At 42.8% G+C, this 17,420-nt stretch overlaps 1 pseudogene; it reads left to right on the forward strand.

Moving 5' to 3' along the window:
• The first annotated feature begins 3,390 nt into the window (after window positions 1-3,390).
• The window catches only part of LOC139415401 (meiosis-specific protein MEI4-like), a 36,284-nt pseudogene continuing 22,254 nt past the window's right edge, over window positions 3,391-17,420 (forward strand).

Genomic DNA, 17,420 nt, shown 5'->3' on the forward strand with positions numbered 1-17,420 from the left:
GGGGCAAGTTTCTGAATGTCCTTGAGCGGCCCAGCCAGAGCCTAGACTTGAACCCAATCGAACATCCCTGTAGAGACCTGAAAATGGAGAGACCTGACAGAGCTTGAGAGAATCTGCAGAGAAGAATGGAAGAAACTCCCCAAATACAGGTGTGCCGAGCTTGTAGTGTCATATTCAAGAAAACTCAAGGCTGTAATCACTGCCAAAGGTGCTTCAACAAAGTACTCAGTAAAGGGTCTGAATACTTATGTAAATGTCATATTTCTGGTTTTTATATGTAATAAATTAGCAAACATTTCTAAAAACCTGTTTTTGCTTTGTCATTATGGGGTATTGTTTATAGATTGATGAAGGGGGAAAAACAATAGAATATATTTTAGAATAAGTCTGTAACGTAACAAAATGTGGGAAAAGTCAAGGGGTCTGAATACTTTCCGAATGCACTGTAAATGGAGAAGGTTAAAACATGGTCAGCGCAGATCAAAATAGTGGCACTAAGTCTCGGAGTGAACAGGGGAGTGGTCCATGGTGCTGTCATTCAAGATCCTTTATTTACCCTGTTCATAATGAGAACGGGACAGTTTTATTTTGGCTTCTGCTCAGATGGATGAAGCCAGCGGGACCACAAGCAGCACATGACACCAAGGCTACAGACCTACCGCAGATCTCACTTGCAGTGTAGTGTTCTTTTTTTTATATGAGGTAGCGGCAAAAATTTGTACCAACAGATGTAGCCTATTGAATAGCCCATCAACCCTGTTCCTGGAGTGCTACCATCCTGCAGGGTTTCACTCCACAGTTGTAACTAACCCAATTCATCTTATAAACCAGCTAATTCTCGGAATAAGGTGCGCTAGATTAGGATTGGAATGCAAAACATAAAGAATGGTAGCTCTCCAGGAACAGAGTTGGATATTCCTGTTATAAAATGTGCATAAAATGCATCCTCCAATTGCAACGTCTGCCTATGCCCACACATATTGTCTCAAGAACATGTTCTATTTTAATACCCTCAGACACCAAGTTAGGCATACCTCATTTCAAAATAGGCCATCATCAATGTCCATCGGGAATGATAATTCTTCACGTTTTACCGGTGAAACTGCATCTGCATGCCAATCATTTGATTGATCTCAATCAGTGTCATGGGAATAGCCTATGCATTTCGATCTTGTTGAATTACTGTTTCGTTAGCGAGTTAGAGCAGATGATAATAGCCTTTCATGTATTTTGTTTTAATCAAAGCATATATCCTGCATAGTGGCTCTGAGTTTTGGCTTATTATATATATTTTTTGACTATTCAGCTTCAGCTAACTATCCTAAAATCTCATAAAAAATGTGGTGTTTTTGGTGTAACAGTAATGTTATAGGCCTGCTATGCTATTCGGTTCTGCTCTATAAAATACTAATGAACTGTTATGTGATCTTGCAAGACATTGATTCAGCTTTGATCTAACTTTACTAAACAAGCACCATTGTGGGAATGATAATATTCTAATTGTAATCATAATAATAATAATAAGTGATGAGAAGGACTATTAGGCATATGCAACATTAATATGGAATTGGTCCCCACTTTGTTGCTATAACAGCCTCCACTCTTCTGGGAAGGCTTTCCACTAGATGTTGGAACATTGCTGCGGGTACATGCTTCCATTCAGCCACAAGAGCATTAGTGAGGCCGGGCACTGTTGGGCAGTTAGGCCTGGCTCGCAGACGATGTTCTAATTCATCCCAAAGGTGTTTGATGGGATTGAGGTCAGGGCTCTGTGCAGGCCAGTCAAGTTCTTCCACTCCGATCTCGACATACCATTTCTGTTTGTTCCTCGCTTTGTGCACAGGGGCATTGTCATACTGAAACAGGAAAGGGCCTTTCTCCAAACTTTTGCCACAAAGTTGTAAGCACAGAATAGTCTATAATGTCATTGTATAGTGTAGCATTAAGATTTCCCTGGAACTAAGGGGCCTAGGCCGAACAATGAAAAACAGCCCCAGAACCTTATTCCTCCTCCAACAAACTTTATCGTTGACACTATGCATTCGGGCAGGTAGCGTTTTCCTGGCAACCACCAAACCCAGATATGTCCGTTGGACTGCCAGATGGTGAAGCGTGATTTATCGTTCCAGAGAATGTGTTTCCACTGCTCCAGAGTCCAATGGCGGCAAGCTTTACACCACTCCAACCAACGCTTGGCATTGCGCATGGCAATCTTAGGGTTGTGTGCGGCTGCTCGGCCATGAAAACCCATTTCATGAAGCTCCAGACTAACAGTTATTGTGCTGACGTTGCTTCCAGAGGAAGTTTGGAACTCGATAGAGAGTGTTGCAACAGAGGACAGACGAGTTTTACTTGCTGTGTGCTTCAGCACTCGGCAGTCCCGTTCTGTCAGCTTGTGGGGCCTACCACTTCGTGGCTGAGCTGTTGTTGCTCCTATGCGTTTCCACTTCACAATAAAAGCGCTTACAGTTTACCGCTGCAGAAATTTGACGAACTGACTTGTTGGAAAGGCATCCTATGACGGTGCCATGTTAAAAGTCACTGAGCTCTTCACTAAGGCCATTGTACTGCCAATGTTTGTCTATGGAGATGGTTGTGTGCTCGATTTTATACACCTGTCAGCAACCGGTGTGGCTGAAATAAACTAATCTACTAATTTTAAGGCGTGTCCACATACTTTTGTATATATACAAGTACCAGTCAAATGTTTGGAAACACCTAGTCATTCAAGGGTTTTTCTTTATTTTACTATTTTCTACATTGTAGAATAATACAGAAGACATCCCAACTATGCAATAACACATATGGAATCATGTAGTAACCAAAATATTTGTTATATTTGAGATTCTTCAAAGTAGTCCCCCTTTACCTGGATTACATATTTACACACTCTTGGCATTCTCTCAACCAGCTTCATGAGGTAGTCACCTGAAATGCATTTCAATTAACAGGTGTGTCTTTTCAAAAGTTAATTTGTGGAATTTCTTTCCTTCTTAATGTGTTTGAACCAATCAGTTGTGTTGAGACAAGGTAGGGGTGGTATATAGAAGATAGCTCTCTATTTGGTAAAATACCAAGTCCAAATTATGGCATGAACAGCTAAAATAATTATTTTTGAAGTAGTGGATATGTTCAGTAGTGAAAACGATTGCAGTTAAGATCAGTAACATGTGTGCGCGCTCTGAAACGATTGACTGCGATCATCGTGCGCGAGAGGCTAACCAACTACCAATGAACTATCTAGCCAGCTAATGTGCTCCTATACAAACTGACAGTCCAGGTGTCAATATCTGATATTTTCAGCATGACATGGTTAACGTTAGCTAGCTAAAATGACCGTTGCGGTATTCCGCCTCATCGGGTTATGAACTCAGCTTGATGGATCACAAAATGGAGCAAAGTCCTCCTGCTAACGTTACCGATGGTGAGCAAGCTAACGTTTGGTTAGCTAGTGGTAGTTTGTAGCATGACTCGTTTGTTTGTTTTAACCAAGGTTTGTTTACAATTTCCAGGGTTGTGCAGCAATTTATCGAGACATTGCTGGGCTAGTAGCCGGCTTCTTGCAAACGCTGCGCTAACAGTTGCTAGCTTTTTCGTCGAAGATGGCTAATAATCTCGTCCCCCGTCTGGGGCCCAGGCTAATTGAGCTAGTTAGTGTAGGGGGACGTGTCTAGTAGTGAACATGATTAGGAGATAGCTAGCTAGGTAACAGAACAACATTACATAGCTACTTTGACAAGATAATTGTTTTTGGTTGCTTTCAGTCATAGACATCGCGGAATGGGGTGATCGGAAAGCTCAACACGCAGAAGCTGTTGTCCTAATAAAGAGTAAATCTTCCAGGAGAAGTGGTCGACAGCACGCAGAACATTTTATCAGGATGAGTGCTGGAAAACCAAAGCCCAGGGCACGTATAGAACAATGAGACCGATATTTCACTGGATGTATAAATGTGAAGCATTCGCTTGGTGTTTACTACTATTATTATTGCTGTTGGTCCCACCATTTTTGTTATATGTATACTTTGACAATGTAAGTAATTTAACTTGCCATGTCAATGAAGTCTATTGAATTTAATTGAGAAAGCCCACTGGCGAGCAGTAAGAAGATTGGAACGAGATAGATATTGGCCAACATTCTCCACATTTTCTCATAGATTAAACATTTGATCTCAATACAGTTTTCTGTTCCCAAAACTAGAATCTGTTATGAACAGAGTGGATTGATGTTTGTATACTTTACCCTTTTGAAAAAGTTGTTTAGAAGGGGTGCAAAGGCTAAATGTAGTTATTGCACATTTCACAGGGTAGGCGTTCCCTAACGTAAATATGCAGATGATGCTAGAACGCACCAACAGGATCTCGCTTGATCGTGCTTCGCTCAGCTCCCCTCCTTGTGTGCTCTGCCCACTATGGCTCATTTGTTCCCATTGGAAACGACAGACCATGGTCTATCTTGGTTTGGTTATGAAAATCTTTTCCCAGGGCAACCAGGAGGAAATGCTTAGACTGCGACAAGAGCTCCTACTCACCCAGATGCTTTCAAAGCCGAAGAACACCAGTGGAGCAGGTGCTGGTGGGTCTCTTTCATCCATCCCCTCCCCCTGCTAGCTAACCCCCTCTCCCCCAAGTGTGACTCATAGTACACCTCATAATATTTAAAAATGTGTCACCAAGATTGGTCAATCACATATACAATACAGTAGGCCCATTGTACTTTAGAGCTGCTGGAGATGCCCAGAGCCACAGTGGCTCTACAGCTTTGTACTGCCACGGTAAATAGCCTCCCTCCAGTTTATTATTTTGTTCAATTGATGAACAGCCTAATTCATGCTCATTAAATGTAGCTCATTGTCAGTTAGTAAAGGACTGCTCTGCATGTCTGGCATGGATGGTAATTGGATTACAATGTCTATGTGAGGAGTGGACAAGCTGCTGTTTTCAGAGTCTATCTATTAGCCGGGTGTATTATTGAACTGAAGGGCATTGTTGCTAATGCATCTAGCTCATTAATGAGGTTATGGACACACAAGGTTGCTTTGGAAACAAGGCCCATCGTCCTTTGATGTGCAAAACACATTTAAGAATGCGGCTATATGAAATTACACAAGGTGACAGTGGATTGCTATAAAGGTGAGAGAGACATGATTGAATGAGGTTTAATAACATAGCTAATTGGGTGAAAACAGCAATGTTTTAGATACAATGCTTCATTCAGTGTCACAGAATATAATGAGGCTGACAATGAGATGTGAATGGTGATCCTAATAAGCTCATGTCTGTCTGACTTGGTGCAACCTGCAGGAGATGGTTTCATGGGCTCTCTCAGGACCTTGTGGGCCCAAGCTCGTTGAAAAATCAGCTCAACTCAGACATGGACTCTGGCTGTGGGACAGAAAACAACAGACACTGCAACCCACTCAAGACTCTGCAGAACCACCCAGTGCCCAGCCAGCCTTCCCACCTGTCACCACCATGGCTCCCCAGATACCATTCTCCAGTCTGTGTGAGTTAGGCCCTTGGGGAAAGGCCATGCTGCTCTGTATGCAGTTCCTCCCATGCCTATGTTGGCTGAACAGGGTGGAGGGGGAGTTGATGGGAGCAGAGGCTGGAGGGCTCAGCCTGAACAGGGATGGAGATGGGGACAGGTTGGTGGGGGAAGACTCAGTGTGCCAGCTGCTGTCCTGTGTGGTGGCAGCTAGTAGGGATGCCAGGGCCCTGCCCCCTCACTCACTGCTCCTGCGGTGTCCCTAGTGGCAGCTCAGGCAGTGGACCACTGGCTCTCCCACAGACAGTCCTCCCTGAAGTTTGTGGCACACATGGAAGATGCCCTGAAAGAGCTCACTGAGATGCTATTATGCAGCAATGACCAGCTCAACAGGGTAAGAGAACATAGTGCACAGCTTATCGTAGTGAATTCATGAGAATAACTTTTATAGTGTGATATGTGTGTAGGTGTTTGAAATGCATCATTCTTACATTATAAACTGGGTGGTTCGAGCCCTGACTGCTGATTGGCTGACAGCCGTGGTATATCAGACCGTATACCACGCGTATGACAAAACATGTATTTTTACTGCTCTAATTATGTTGGTAACCAGTTTATAATAGCAATAAGGCACCTCTGGGGTTTGTGATACATGGCCAATATACCACGGCTAAGGTCAGTGTCCATGCACTTCGCTTTGCGTCGTGCCTAAGAACAGCCCTTACACGGAACCCAAACCGGCTGCGCGTGTGCGCCATGGTGCATAAATTTATTTTGTCCCCCCCACACCAAACGCGATCACGACACGCAGGTTAAAATATCCAAACAAACTCTGAACCAATTATATTAATTTGGGGACAGGTTGATAAGCATTAAACATGTATAGCAATTTAGCTAGCTAGCTTGCACTTGCTAGCGAATTTGTCCTATTTAGCTAGCTTGCTGTTGCTAGCTAATTTGTCCTGGGATATAAACATTGAGTTGTTATTTTACCTGAAATGCACAAGGTCCTCTACTCCGACAATTAACCCACACATTAAACGGTCAACCGAATCGTTTCTAGTCATCTCTCTTCCTTCCAGGCTTTTTCTTCTCTTGACTTTATAATGCAATTGGCAACTTTCATAAATTAGGTGCATTACTGCCACTGACCTCGTTAGTCTTTCAGTCACCCATGTGGGTATAACCAATGAGGAGATTTATTTGTCACATACACATGGTTAGCGGATGTTATTGTGAGTGTAGCGAAATGTTTGTGCTTCTAGTTCCGTCCATGCAGTAGTATCTAACAATTTCACAACTACCTTATACACACAAAAGGAATAGAAAGGAATGAATAAGAATATGTACATAAAAATATATATGGATGAGCGATGGCCGAACGATATAGGCAAGATGCAGTAGATGGTATAGAGTACATTATATACATATGAGATGAGTAGTGTAGGGTATGTAAACATTATATAAAGTGGCATAGTTTAAAGTGACTAGTGATACATTTATTACATCCAATTTTTTTATTATTAAAGTGGCTAGAGATTGAGTGGCTGCTGCCAACATACTGACTCAATGTTAGTGATGGCTGTTTAACAGTCTGTTGGCCTTGAGATTAGAAGCTGTTTTTCAGTCTCTCTGTCCCAGCTTTGATGCACCTGAACTGACCTTGACTTCTGGATGATAGCGGGGTGAACAGGCAGTGGCTCGGGTGATTGTTGTCCTTGATGATCTTTTTGGCCTTCCTGTGACATCGGGTGGTGTAGGTGTCCAGGACGGCAGGTAGTTACCCCCCGGTGATGCGCTGTGCAGACCTCACTACCCTCTGGAGAGCCTTACGGTTGTGGGCGGAGCGGTGATTCAGCCCGACAGGATGCTCTCAATCTGTAAAAGTTTGAGTGTTTTTGGTGACAAGCTGAATTTCTTCAGCCTCCTGAGATTGAAGAGGCGCTGTTGCGCCTTCTTCACCACGCTGTCTGTGTGGGTGGACCATTTCAGTTTGTCCGTGATATGTACGCTGAGGAACTTAACTTTCCACCTTCTCCACTACTATCTTGTTGATGTGGATAGGGGGTGCTCCCTCTGCTGTTTCCTGAAGTCCACGATCAGCTCCATTGTTTTGTTGACTTGAGTGTGAGGTTTTAATTTGACAGCGTGCATGGCTACGCAGTCATTGGAGTACAGGAGAGGGCTGAGAATGCATCCTTGTGGGGCCCCAGTGTTGAGGATCAGCGGGGTGGAGATGTTGTTTCCTACCCTCACCACCTGGGGGCGGCCAGTCAGGAAGTCCAGGACCCAGTTGCACAAGGCGGAGTTGAGACCCAGTTCTTGGGAACTGGAACAATGGTGGCCCTCTTGAGTCATGTGGGAACAGCAGACTGGGATAAGGATTGATTGAATATGTCCGTAAACACACAAGCCAGTTGGTCTGCGCATGCTCTGAGGACGCGGCCAGGGATGCCGTCTGGTCGGCAGCCTTGCGAGGGTTAACACGTCTAAATGCTTTACTCACGTTGGCTGCGGTGAAGGAGAGCCCTCAGGTTTTGGTAACGGGCTGTGTCGTTGTAACTATATTGTCCTCAAAGCAAGCAAAGAAGTTGTTTAGTTTGTCTGGGAGCAGGACATTGTGGTCCGCGACGGGCTAGTTTTCTTTTTGTAGTCCATGATTGACTGTAGACCCTGCCACATACCTCTCGTGTCTGAGCCGTTGAATTGTGAATCTACTTTGTCTCTATACTGACGATTAGCTTGTTTGATTGCCTTGTGGAGGGATTAGCTACACTGTTTGTATTCAGTCATGTTTCCGTTCGCCTTGCCCTGATTAAAAGCAGTGGTTCGCACTTTCAGTTTTGCATGAATGCTGCCATCAATCCACGGTTTCTGGTTGGGGAAGGTTTTAATAGTTGCTGTGGGTACAACATCACCAATGCACTTGGGGGGGGGGGGGGGGGGGGGGGTTATACAGCTGTGATTATAATCAAATACAATTATTTAGTTGTAAGGAATTCTAGGACAGGTGAGCAAAGGGACTTGAGTTCCTATATGTTGTTATGATCACACCACGTCTCGTTACTCATAAGGCATACCCCCCCCCCCCGCCCTTCTTACCAGAGAGATGTTTGTTTCTGTCGGCGCGATGCGTGAAGATACCAGGTGGCTGTACCGACTCCAATAGCGTGTCTCGAGTGAGCCACGTTTCCGTGAAACAAAGAACGTTACAATCTCTGTATCTCGGGAAGGCAACTCTTGCTCGGATTTCGTCTACCTTGTTGTCAAGAGACTGGAGATTGGCGAGTAGTGAACTCGGGAGCGGTGCGCGATGTGCCCGTCTACGGAGCCTGACCAGAAGACCACTTCTTCTGCCCCTCCTGCGGCGCCGTTGTTTTGGGTCGCCGGCTGGGATCCGATCCATTGTCCTGGGTGGTGGACCAAACAGAGGATCCGCTTCGGGAAAGTCGTATTCCTGGTCATAATGTTGGTAAGTTGACGCTCTTATATCCAATAGTTCCTCCCGGCTCTATGTAATAAAACTTAAGATTTCCTGGGATAACAATGTAAGAAATAATACAAACAAAATACTGCATAGTTTCCTGAGAACGCGAAGCGAGGCGGCCATCTCTGTCGGCGCCATCTCTAGCAATTTGGCTTCTATAAACCAATGAGGAGATGGGAGAGGCAAGACTTGCAGTGCGATCTGCGTCAGAAATAGAACTGACTTCTATTTTAGCCCTTGGCAACGCAGATGCTCATTGGCGCGCGCAATAACTGAATAACATAGGTTTCTACATTTATTTTGCAACTCTCGCACGTGACGCGAGCGTTGTAGTTAGCCTTGTTATATACCGCACCCCCTCGTGCCTTATTTCTTAATTCTAAAACTGTATACCTATATTGTTCTCATTTTAATCTCAATGTGTAAGATCTTCCCATGACTAAATGTAACGTCAAGTTGACCTGAGATCGATAAATTCATGACCCTTGGAAAGAAATGACGGTCATCAAGTGGCATTGAAGTTTATAGGTGCTTATAGGTGCTGTTAACCTTCATTCAAAGCCCACCGAAGCTATAACTGATGAAGTGGCCTTTGCTTTGACCCATGACACTAAAATCTAATGATCCACACACAGTTTATAGACAGCCATAATTTGTCCCACTGGGATATTGAGGGGAGAATGGTGAGGTTGGTAGAGTGCTTCTGATATTCATTCTTCATGTAAGTTTATAAGATAATACATTTTTCTATTTAACGTAACAGCAATGTATAACTCCTCCCAGACTGGTGATATTGTAGGAGGAAGTAAAGAAGTGCATGGAGAACAAGTGTGATATGAGATATGAAATGGGGGAACAGACCTGGCATTTTAAACAGCACCCCACCCGCTGTGTGTAATGACTCATGCGTTGACTGGCATTACCAATACTTATTAGCTTCTGAGGGGACAGACAATCACCTTAGTGTCAACAGGCTTGAATAAAGGCTGTCACAGTTGAGTTGTGAAGGGCGTGTTGTCCCTCTCTAAATGAAGATTAATAGGTGGGAGGATACACAGTGTCTGCCATAATTATTGACACAGTGACAATCTTCGGTTTTGTTTTGGCTCTACTCCAGCACTTTGGAGTTGAAATGATACAATGATTATGGGGTTAAAGTGCAGACTGTCAGTTTTAATTTGAGGGTATTCGTCTATATCGGGGGAACCGTTTAGAAATTACAGCACTTTTTGTACCTAGTCTCCCCCATGTTAGGGGACCAAAAGTATTGGGATAAATTCACTTATATTTGTATTAAAGTAATCAAGTTTAGTATTTTGAAAATAAGAATTTGTTCTTAACTGATTTGCCTAGTTAAATAAAGGTCAAATTAAAAAATTAAAATTACATTTGGTCCCATATTCCTAGCATGCAATGATTACATCAAGCTTGTGACTCAACAAGCTTCTTGGATGCATTTGCTGTTTGTTTTGGTTGTCTTCCAGATAATTTTATAGCAAGTAGAAATTAATGGTAAATATTGTATTGTCATTTTGGAGTCATTTTTATTGTAAATAAGAATATAATGTTTCTAAACACTCAACATTAATGTGGATGGTACCATGTTTACGGATAGGCCTGAATCAATCGTGAATAATGATGAGTGAGAAAGTTAGATGCACAAATATCATACCCCCAAGACATGCTAACCTCTCACGATTACAATAACAGGGGAGGTTAGGATTTTTGTGGGTCTAACTTTCTCACTCCTCATTATTCACAATTAATTCAGGACGATCCATAATCATGGTATCCAATGATTTGGTACCATGAAAATACCCTAAAATTAAAGCTGACAGTCTGCTCTATAACCTCATATTCATAGTATCATTTACAAATCCAAAGTGCTAGAATACAGAACCAAAACAGGGTTGCAAATTTGGGGGAATATTCAGAGGTGGAAACTTTCCGTGGGAATATTAGGGAATTAAGAGAAATATATGGGAATTATCGGAAATATATGCAAATTAATATTGTTTTTTTCCAACTGCTTACACAAGTTTTCAAAACTGTCTCCTTTTTTTCAAAACTCTACACACAATTCCTAAAACTGCACACACAAAATGCAAAATGCCTCACATCTCCTTCAAAATGTAACACTGCATTCAAAATGCCATAAACACATGTCAGAATGAAGCATTTGCATCAAATGGCAAACACTGCTTTCATAATAGTATATTTTTGGATATACCATGTAAATGCTGTTGTTCTAAATCTGAAGCTCTTTGGTCTTTCATAGGCTTATATCTACATTTCAATACAATGTTCTACAGTGAAAGTAATCTGCTGAGAGGGGTAACAAGTACACTGTAAACACCAATACAATGTTCTACAGTGAAAGTAATCTGCTGAGAGGGGTAACAAGTACACTGTAAACACCAATGCAATGTAGAAACAGAAAATATTTATTAGGCCAAACAATACTGTTGTTTACAGTAGCATACAACAAAACCATAAACATATGTAAACCAAAAGTATATTCTTTAGAATACAGTAAAGAACACAATTGTGTGTGTGGGGTCCCGGGGGGTCAGTAAAGGAATTGTAGGGGGGGGGGGGGGCAGTCACCAGTGCTAAGCTACGCTTCATCTCTTCTCCGGCCTGGGTCTGGCCACAATACTTCGTCCACATCACAAGATACGTTTTATCTTGCCAAACATCGAGGGAAGTATCTCCTAGCATGGCGTATCCAACCTTGGACAGAGGCAACCTCTATGACCCCAGATGCGTCCTCCATTGCCTGGAAAAGCGGCATGCGGGCATAGGGTTGGCGATCATACACTTTCCAGCACCAGGCTGAGAAGAATTCCTCTATGGGATTTAGAAAAGGTGAATATGGGGGTAGGTACAAAACTACAAATTGTGGATGGGTGGCAAACCAGTTTTGGACCAGAACAGCTCGGTGAAAACTAACATTGTCCCATAAAACCACAAATCTAGCAGGCTCCTGATCTGGATCAGGGACAAGCATTGTGTAAATTACATCCAGAAAAGTGAGCATATGGCCAGTGTTGTACGGACCCAGTGTGGCATTGTGATGGAGGACCCCGTTTTGAGTGATGGCAGCACACAATTGTATTTCTATATTACCCCCACGCTGTCCAGGGACATTGGTAATTGCCCTCTGTCCTATTACATTTCTTCCGCTGCGCCTGGTTTTGGTGAGGTTGAAGTCAACCTCATCCACATAAATAAATTCATGGCGAATTACATGGGCATCCAGCTCCAATACTCTCTGTAACAGACAAAAGGATATACAGATGAGTAAATATGGTATGTCTGAAGTACTGGAAGTAGTGTTGCATACATACCTCTACAAAGTCAGGTCGCATATTCTTGACTCTGTTAGAGTTTCTCTCAAATGGCACCTTGTGAAGTTGTTTCATCGTCACTCTGTGCCGTTGGAGGATGCGTTGTATGGTCGACAGGCTTACAGCATTGATGTTGTTAAATATGGTGTCATTATTCAAGATATGCTCTCTTATCTCTCGAATCCTAATTGCATTGTTGGCCAAAACCATATTTATAATTGCAGTCTCTTGTACATCTGTAAACAAGTGTCCTCATCCTCCATGATGTCTTTGCCTTTCCACTCTGTACAGAATTCAAACACAGTATGTGTTCAGCATAGGTACTGTAAACAATGTACAAAAAAAGGTAGTACAGCATGATAACCAACCTCATTCATTCAATGCAGTGCAGTAAATGGATGGCTTAGAGTTAAATGTTTATGCAATACTATGCAGTCATACGTATTTTACAGTACATTACTGTAATGCTAAAATAGTCATTAGATAGTTGCATACCTGTTCTCATTTCTGAAGGTTCGAATTATGGACGCCACTGTAAATCAACTCAAGTTGGGCTGGACTCTCAGTCCAGTCTCTCTCATGGTCACACCGTGGTTGATCACATGATCAACAAGTGTTGCCCTAATCTCATCAGAGATGGCTGTCCTTCCTTCTCTTCTTTGCCCTCGTCCTCTTCTTCCTCTTCCTCCCTCCTACTCCTCTTGCTCTCTGTCCATTGTTGGCATCCATTGTTCAAAACAGGTAATCTGACCTTTGACCTATTTATAGGCCTATACTACAGTAAAGCAGGGATTGGTTAGTGATCAGTTAAGCTATTAGTGTTTGCACATGTGAGGAGTGTGTGTGTGACCTGGTGAATAAGTGTAGCATTTTTATTGGTTGTGTTTGGAAAAGGAAAGCAAGTCACTTCCTGTTAGATTTTTGTGTTTTAGGTAGAGAATTGTGTGTAGTGTTTTGAAAAAAGTGTTTTATGCAATTGACAACTGAGTCAAAGGCTGAGAAAGAGCTTATGGTTTTGGATATTTGGTTTGTAGTTTAGCACTTTGAGTGAGAGGTTTCAAAAATCGTGTGACATGAAAATATTTTGTGTGTAAGCAGTTGCAAAAAACTGTAATACCATTTAAATGTAGATGTTTTTTGGATATATTGGATATATTTACCATATCATATGGAGACAGAAGCATATACCGTTTACCTTATCATAAGTAGACATAATTGCAAATGATTAAATCCTTCCAATAGAAACACAAAAAAAAACAATTTAGTTACGAATTGAACTTTAATTAAATGAGTTGACTCTTCACATGGGATGATTTCACTGAACAACAAAATAAAGGGAATAGTGAATTATCCCCAATGATCCATCGCATCTCCCAAAAATGTTTTCAACATACAATGATAGTCTAGGCTTCCGTGTCTTCTCCCTGGACCTCCTCAATGTCCACCTCTTGAACATTAGACTCTGAGGCCTCATCTTCACTGTCACTTTCCAACCATGTTGAGGATGGCTCATTGTCAGGCTCAAAAAGCCCAAAATGTTCCCAGGTGAAAACCAATCTTTCAACCCTTGTATTGGTCAGCTTGTTGCATGCTTTGGTGTGTGTTCCCAAACAAGGACCAGTTGCGCTCTGAGGCGGCTGATGTTGGTGGGATTTGGAGGATGATGGAGGCAACACAGGAAAGAGCCTCAGATCCACAAAGTCCCTTCCACCAGGTGGCTGTTGTGATATGTTGGCACGACTGCCATATTGCATCTCCATCCCAAAGCCCTTGCTTGGAAGTGTACTTTGCCAGACTGCCAAGAACCTTGCCCTCATCCAGGCCAAGGTGGCGAGACATGGTAGTGATTGCACCATAGGCCTAGTTGATTTCTGCACCAGACAGGATGCTCTTGCCAGCATACTACACTTAGGGACCAACATGTACGCTGTGGTGTGTATGGGCTTCAGGCAGAAGTCACGCTTTTTGATGTGTTTCAGAACTACAGTTTCCTCTGCTTGTAACAACAGTGAAGTGGGCAGGGCAGTACGGATGTCTTCTCTTACATCTGGGACCAGAGTCTGAACATTAGACAGGATGGCATTGTCTCCCTCAATCCGCGCAATGGCTACTGCTATAGGTTTCAGGAGTTTCAGGCTGCTTACCACTCTCTTCCAAAATACATCATCCAGGAGGATCCTCTTGATGGGGCTGTCCATATCGGCAGACTGTGAAATGGCCATTTCTTGGAGAGACTCCTTCCCCTCCAGGAGATTGTCAAACATGATGACAACACCACCCCGACGGGTGTTGCTGGGCAGCTTCAATGTGGTGCTCTTATTCTTCTCACTTTCTTTGGTGAGGTAGATTACTGCTATAACTTGATGACCCTTCACATACCTAATCATTTCCTTGGCTCTCTTGTAGAGTGTATCCATTGTTTCAGTGCCATGATGTCCTTGAGGAGCAGATTCAATGCATGAGGAGCAGATTCAATGCATGAGCAGCACAGCCAATGGGTGTGACGTGAGGGTAGGATTCCTCCACTTTAGACCAAGCAGCTTTTATGTTCGCAGCATTGTCTGTTACCAGTGCAGATACCTTCTGTGGTCCAAGGTCATTGATGACTGCCTTCAGATCATCTGCAATGTAGAGACCGGTGTGTCTGTTGTCCCTTGTGTCTGTGCCCTTGTAGAATACTGGTTGAGGGGTGGAGATGATGTAGTTAATTATTCCTTGCCCACAAACATTTGACCACCCATCAGAGTTGATTTCAAAACAGTCTGCTTTCTCTATGATTTGCTTGACCTTCACTCGAACTCTGTTGATCTCTGCATCCAGCAAATTAGAAGATAAAGCATGTCTGGTTGGAGGGGTGTATGCTGGGCAAAGAACATTCAGAACATTCAGATATCTCTTCCAATACACATTGCCTGTGAGCATCAGAGGTGAACCAGTTGCATACACAGCTCGAGCAAGACATTCATCAGCATTTCTGACTACATTCCTTCATTGAGTCCAGGAGGACCATGAGCTGAGGACCAAAAGCTCACAGTTTGTTTGATTGACTGAGGAAGGGTAATGGTTTTAGTCATTGCTAACAGTTTTGTTGCTGCACCGTTACGATGCAAACATCTTCCTTGACTTCACTGTGCACATATGGAGGGTGCCAGATAGTTTTGTGCCATTCTGTTATAGGGCCGTTCTAGTGGCCACATAGCGATGATGTTAGAGTAGGCTTTATGTTGTTTCAGCAGGAGTGTCACTACTGAGTATTCTTTTTTGGAGAGGGAGGAGGGGAGATGGAGGGGGCCTCATAGTTCTGTCCTGTTACAGTAGATTCTAGGTGGCGCTAGAATACGCTGTATGCCGGAGGAGTGTCACTGCTGCTGGGAATTCTTTTTGGAGATGGAGTCATCGTAGATACCGTAGGAGTTGTTGAAATGATTCCCAGCTCCATCCTGTAATTAGCGTAATAGCTGCTGCTGCTACTGGGGCTTGTTGATGTTATTTGCGATTGTGGGCGTGGAAGTAGTGGGATCCACCAGTGCTGTGTGATTTTCTATTTTTACCCCTCATTTAATTTAAAGTAGATTCATTCAAATTAACCCCCCCTGGGAAATTACGCCAGATCCAGTCCTATTGCTGGCTAGAGCACATTGTACAGTAGCTATGCCTTTTCTGCTGGTTAAATATGTGTTTACCATGTTAGGGAATGGTGGTTTTGTAACAACTGGGTTGATCCACCAATTTGATACCCTTTTAAATTGTGTAAAAATACAATTAAAAAGGGGGGGAATAAATAATTGCCTATACTAAGTGTCTATTAAGTGCCAAATAAAGTAACAGGGTTGACTGTAACAAGGTTGACGACTTAATCTTAATTCAGACATAAATCCCCTTCTGAAATTAATGCAAGCTTCACTAAAACATTTCAATTATAAAAAAACAAACATTTCTAGCCTATCTACAGTGTATTCGGAAAGTATTCAGACCCCTTCACTTTTCCTACATTTTGTTACGTTACAGCCTTATTCTAAAATATAGTAAATTATGTTTTTTCCTCAAATCTACGCACAATACCCTATAATGACAAACCAAAAACAGGTTTTTACACATTTTTGCAAATGTATATAAAAAAAAAAAGATCCCTTATTTACATAAGTATCCAGACCCTTTGCTTTGAGACTAGAAAGCTCCGGTGCATCCTGTTTCCATTGATCATTCTTGAGATATTTCTACAATTATATTGGAGTCCACCTGTTGTAAATTCAACTGATTGTACATGATTTGGAAAGGCACACACCTGTCTATATAAGGTCCCACAGTTGACAGTGCATGTCAGAGCAAAAACCAAGTCATGAGGTCGAAGAAATTGTCCGTAGAGCTCCGAGACAGGATTGTGTCGAGGGACAGATCTGGGGAAGGGTACCAAAACATTTCTGCAGCATTGAAGGTCCCCAAGAACACAGTGGCCCCCATCATTCTTAAATTGAAGAAGTTTGGAAACAACAAGACTCTCCCTAGAGCCGGCCACCCGGCCAAACTGAATAATCAGGGAAGAAGGGCCTTGGTCAGGGAGGTGACCAAGAAACCAATGGTCACTTTAACAGAGCTCCAGAGTTCCTCTGTGGAGATGGGAGAACCTTCCAGAAGGACAACCATCTCTGCAACACTCCACCAATCAAGCCTTTATGGTAGTGGCCAGAAGCCACTCCTCTGTAAAAGGCACATGACAGCCCACGTGGAGTTTTCCAAAAGGCATGTAAAGGACTCTCAGACCATGAGAAACAAGATTCTTTGGTCAGATAAAACCAAGATTGAACTCTTTGGCCTGAATGCCAAGCATCACGTCTGGAGGAAACATGGCACCATCCCTACGGTGAAGCATGGTGGTGTCAGCATCATGCTGTGGGGATGTTGTTCGGCGGCAGGGACTGGGAGACTAGTCAGAATCGAGGGAAAGATGAACGGAGAAAATTCAATGTTTGTGCACAAAATATCAAAGGGATGCAAAAGGCACTGTTATCAGTTGATGTTATTCTTCAATAACACAGACCCCAAAGCAAATCAGGGGGAGAAAAATAGGTTTATTCAAAAATAACAAATCATAGATT

Source organism: Oncorhynchus clarkii, chromosome 8 (assembly GCF_045791955.1).
Source record: "Oncorhynchus clarkii lewisi isolate Uvic-CL-2024 chromosome 8, UVic_Ocla_1.0, whole genome shotgun sequence".
In the NCBI taxonomy this organism is placed as follows: Eukaryota; Metazoa; Chordata; class Actinopteri; order Salmoniformes; family Salmonidae; genus Oncorhynchus; species Oncorhynchus clarkii.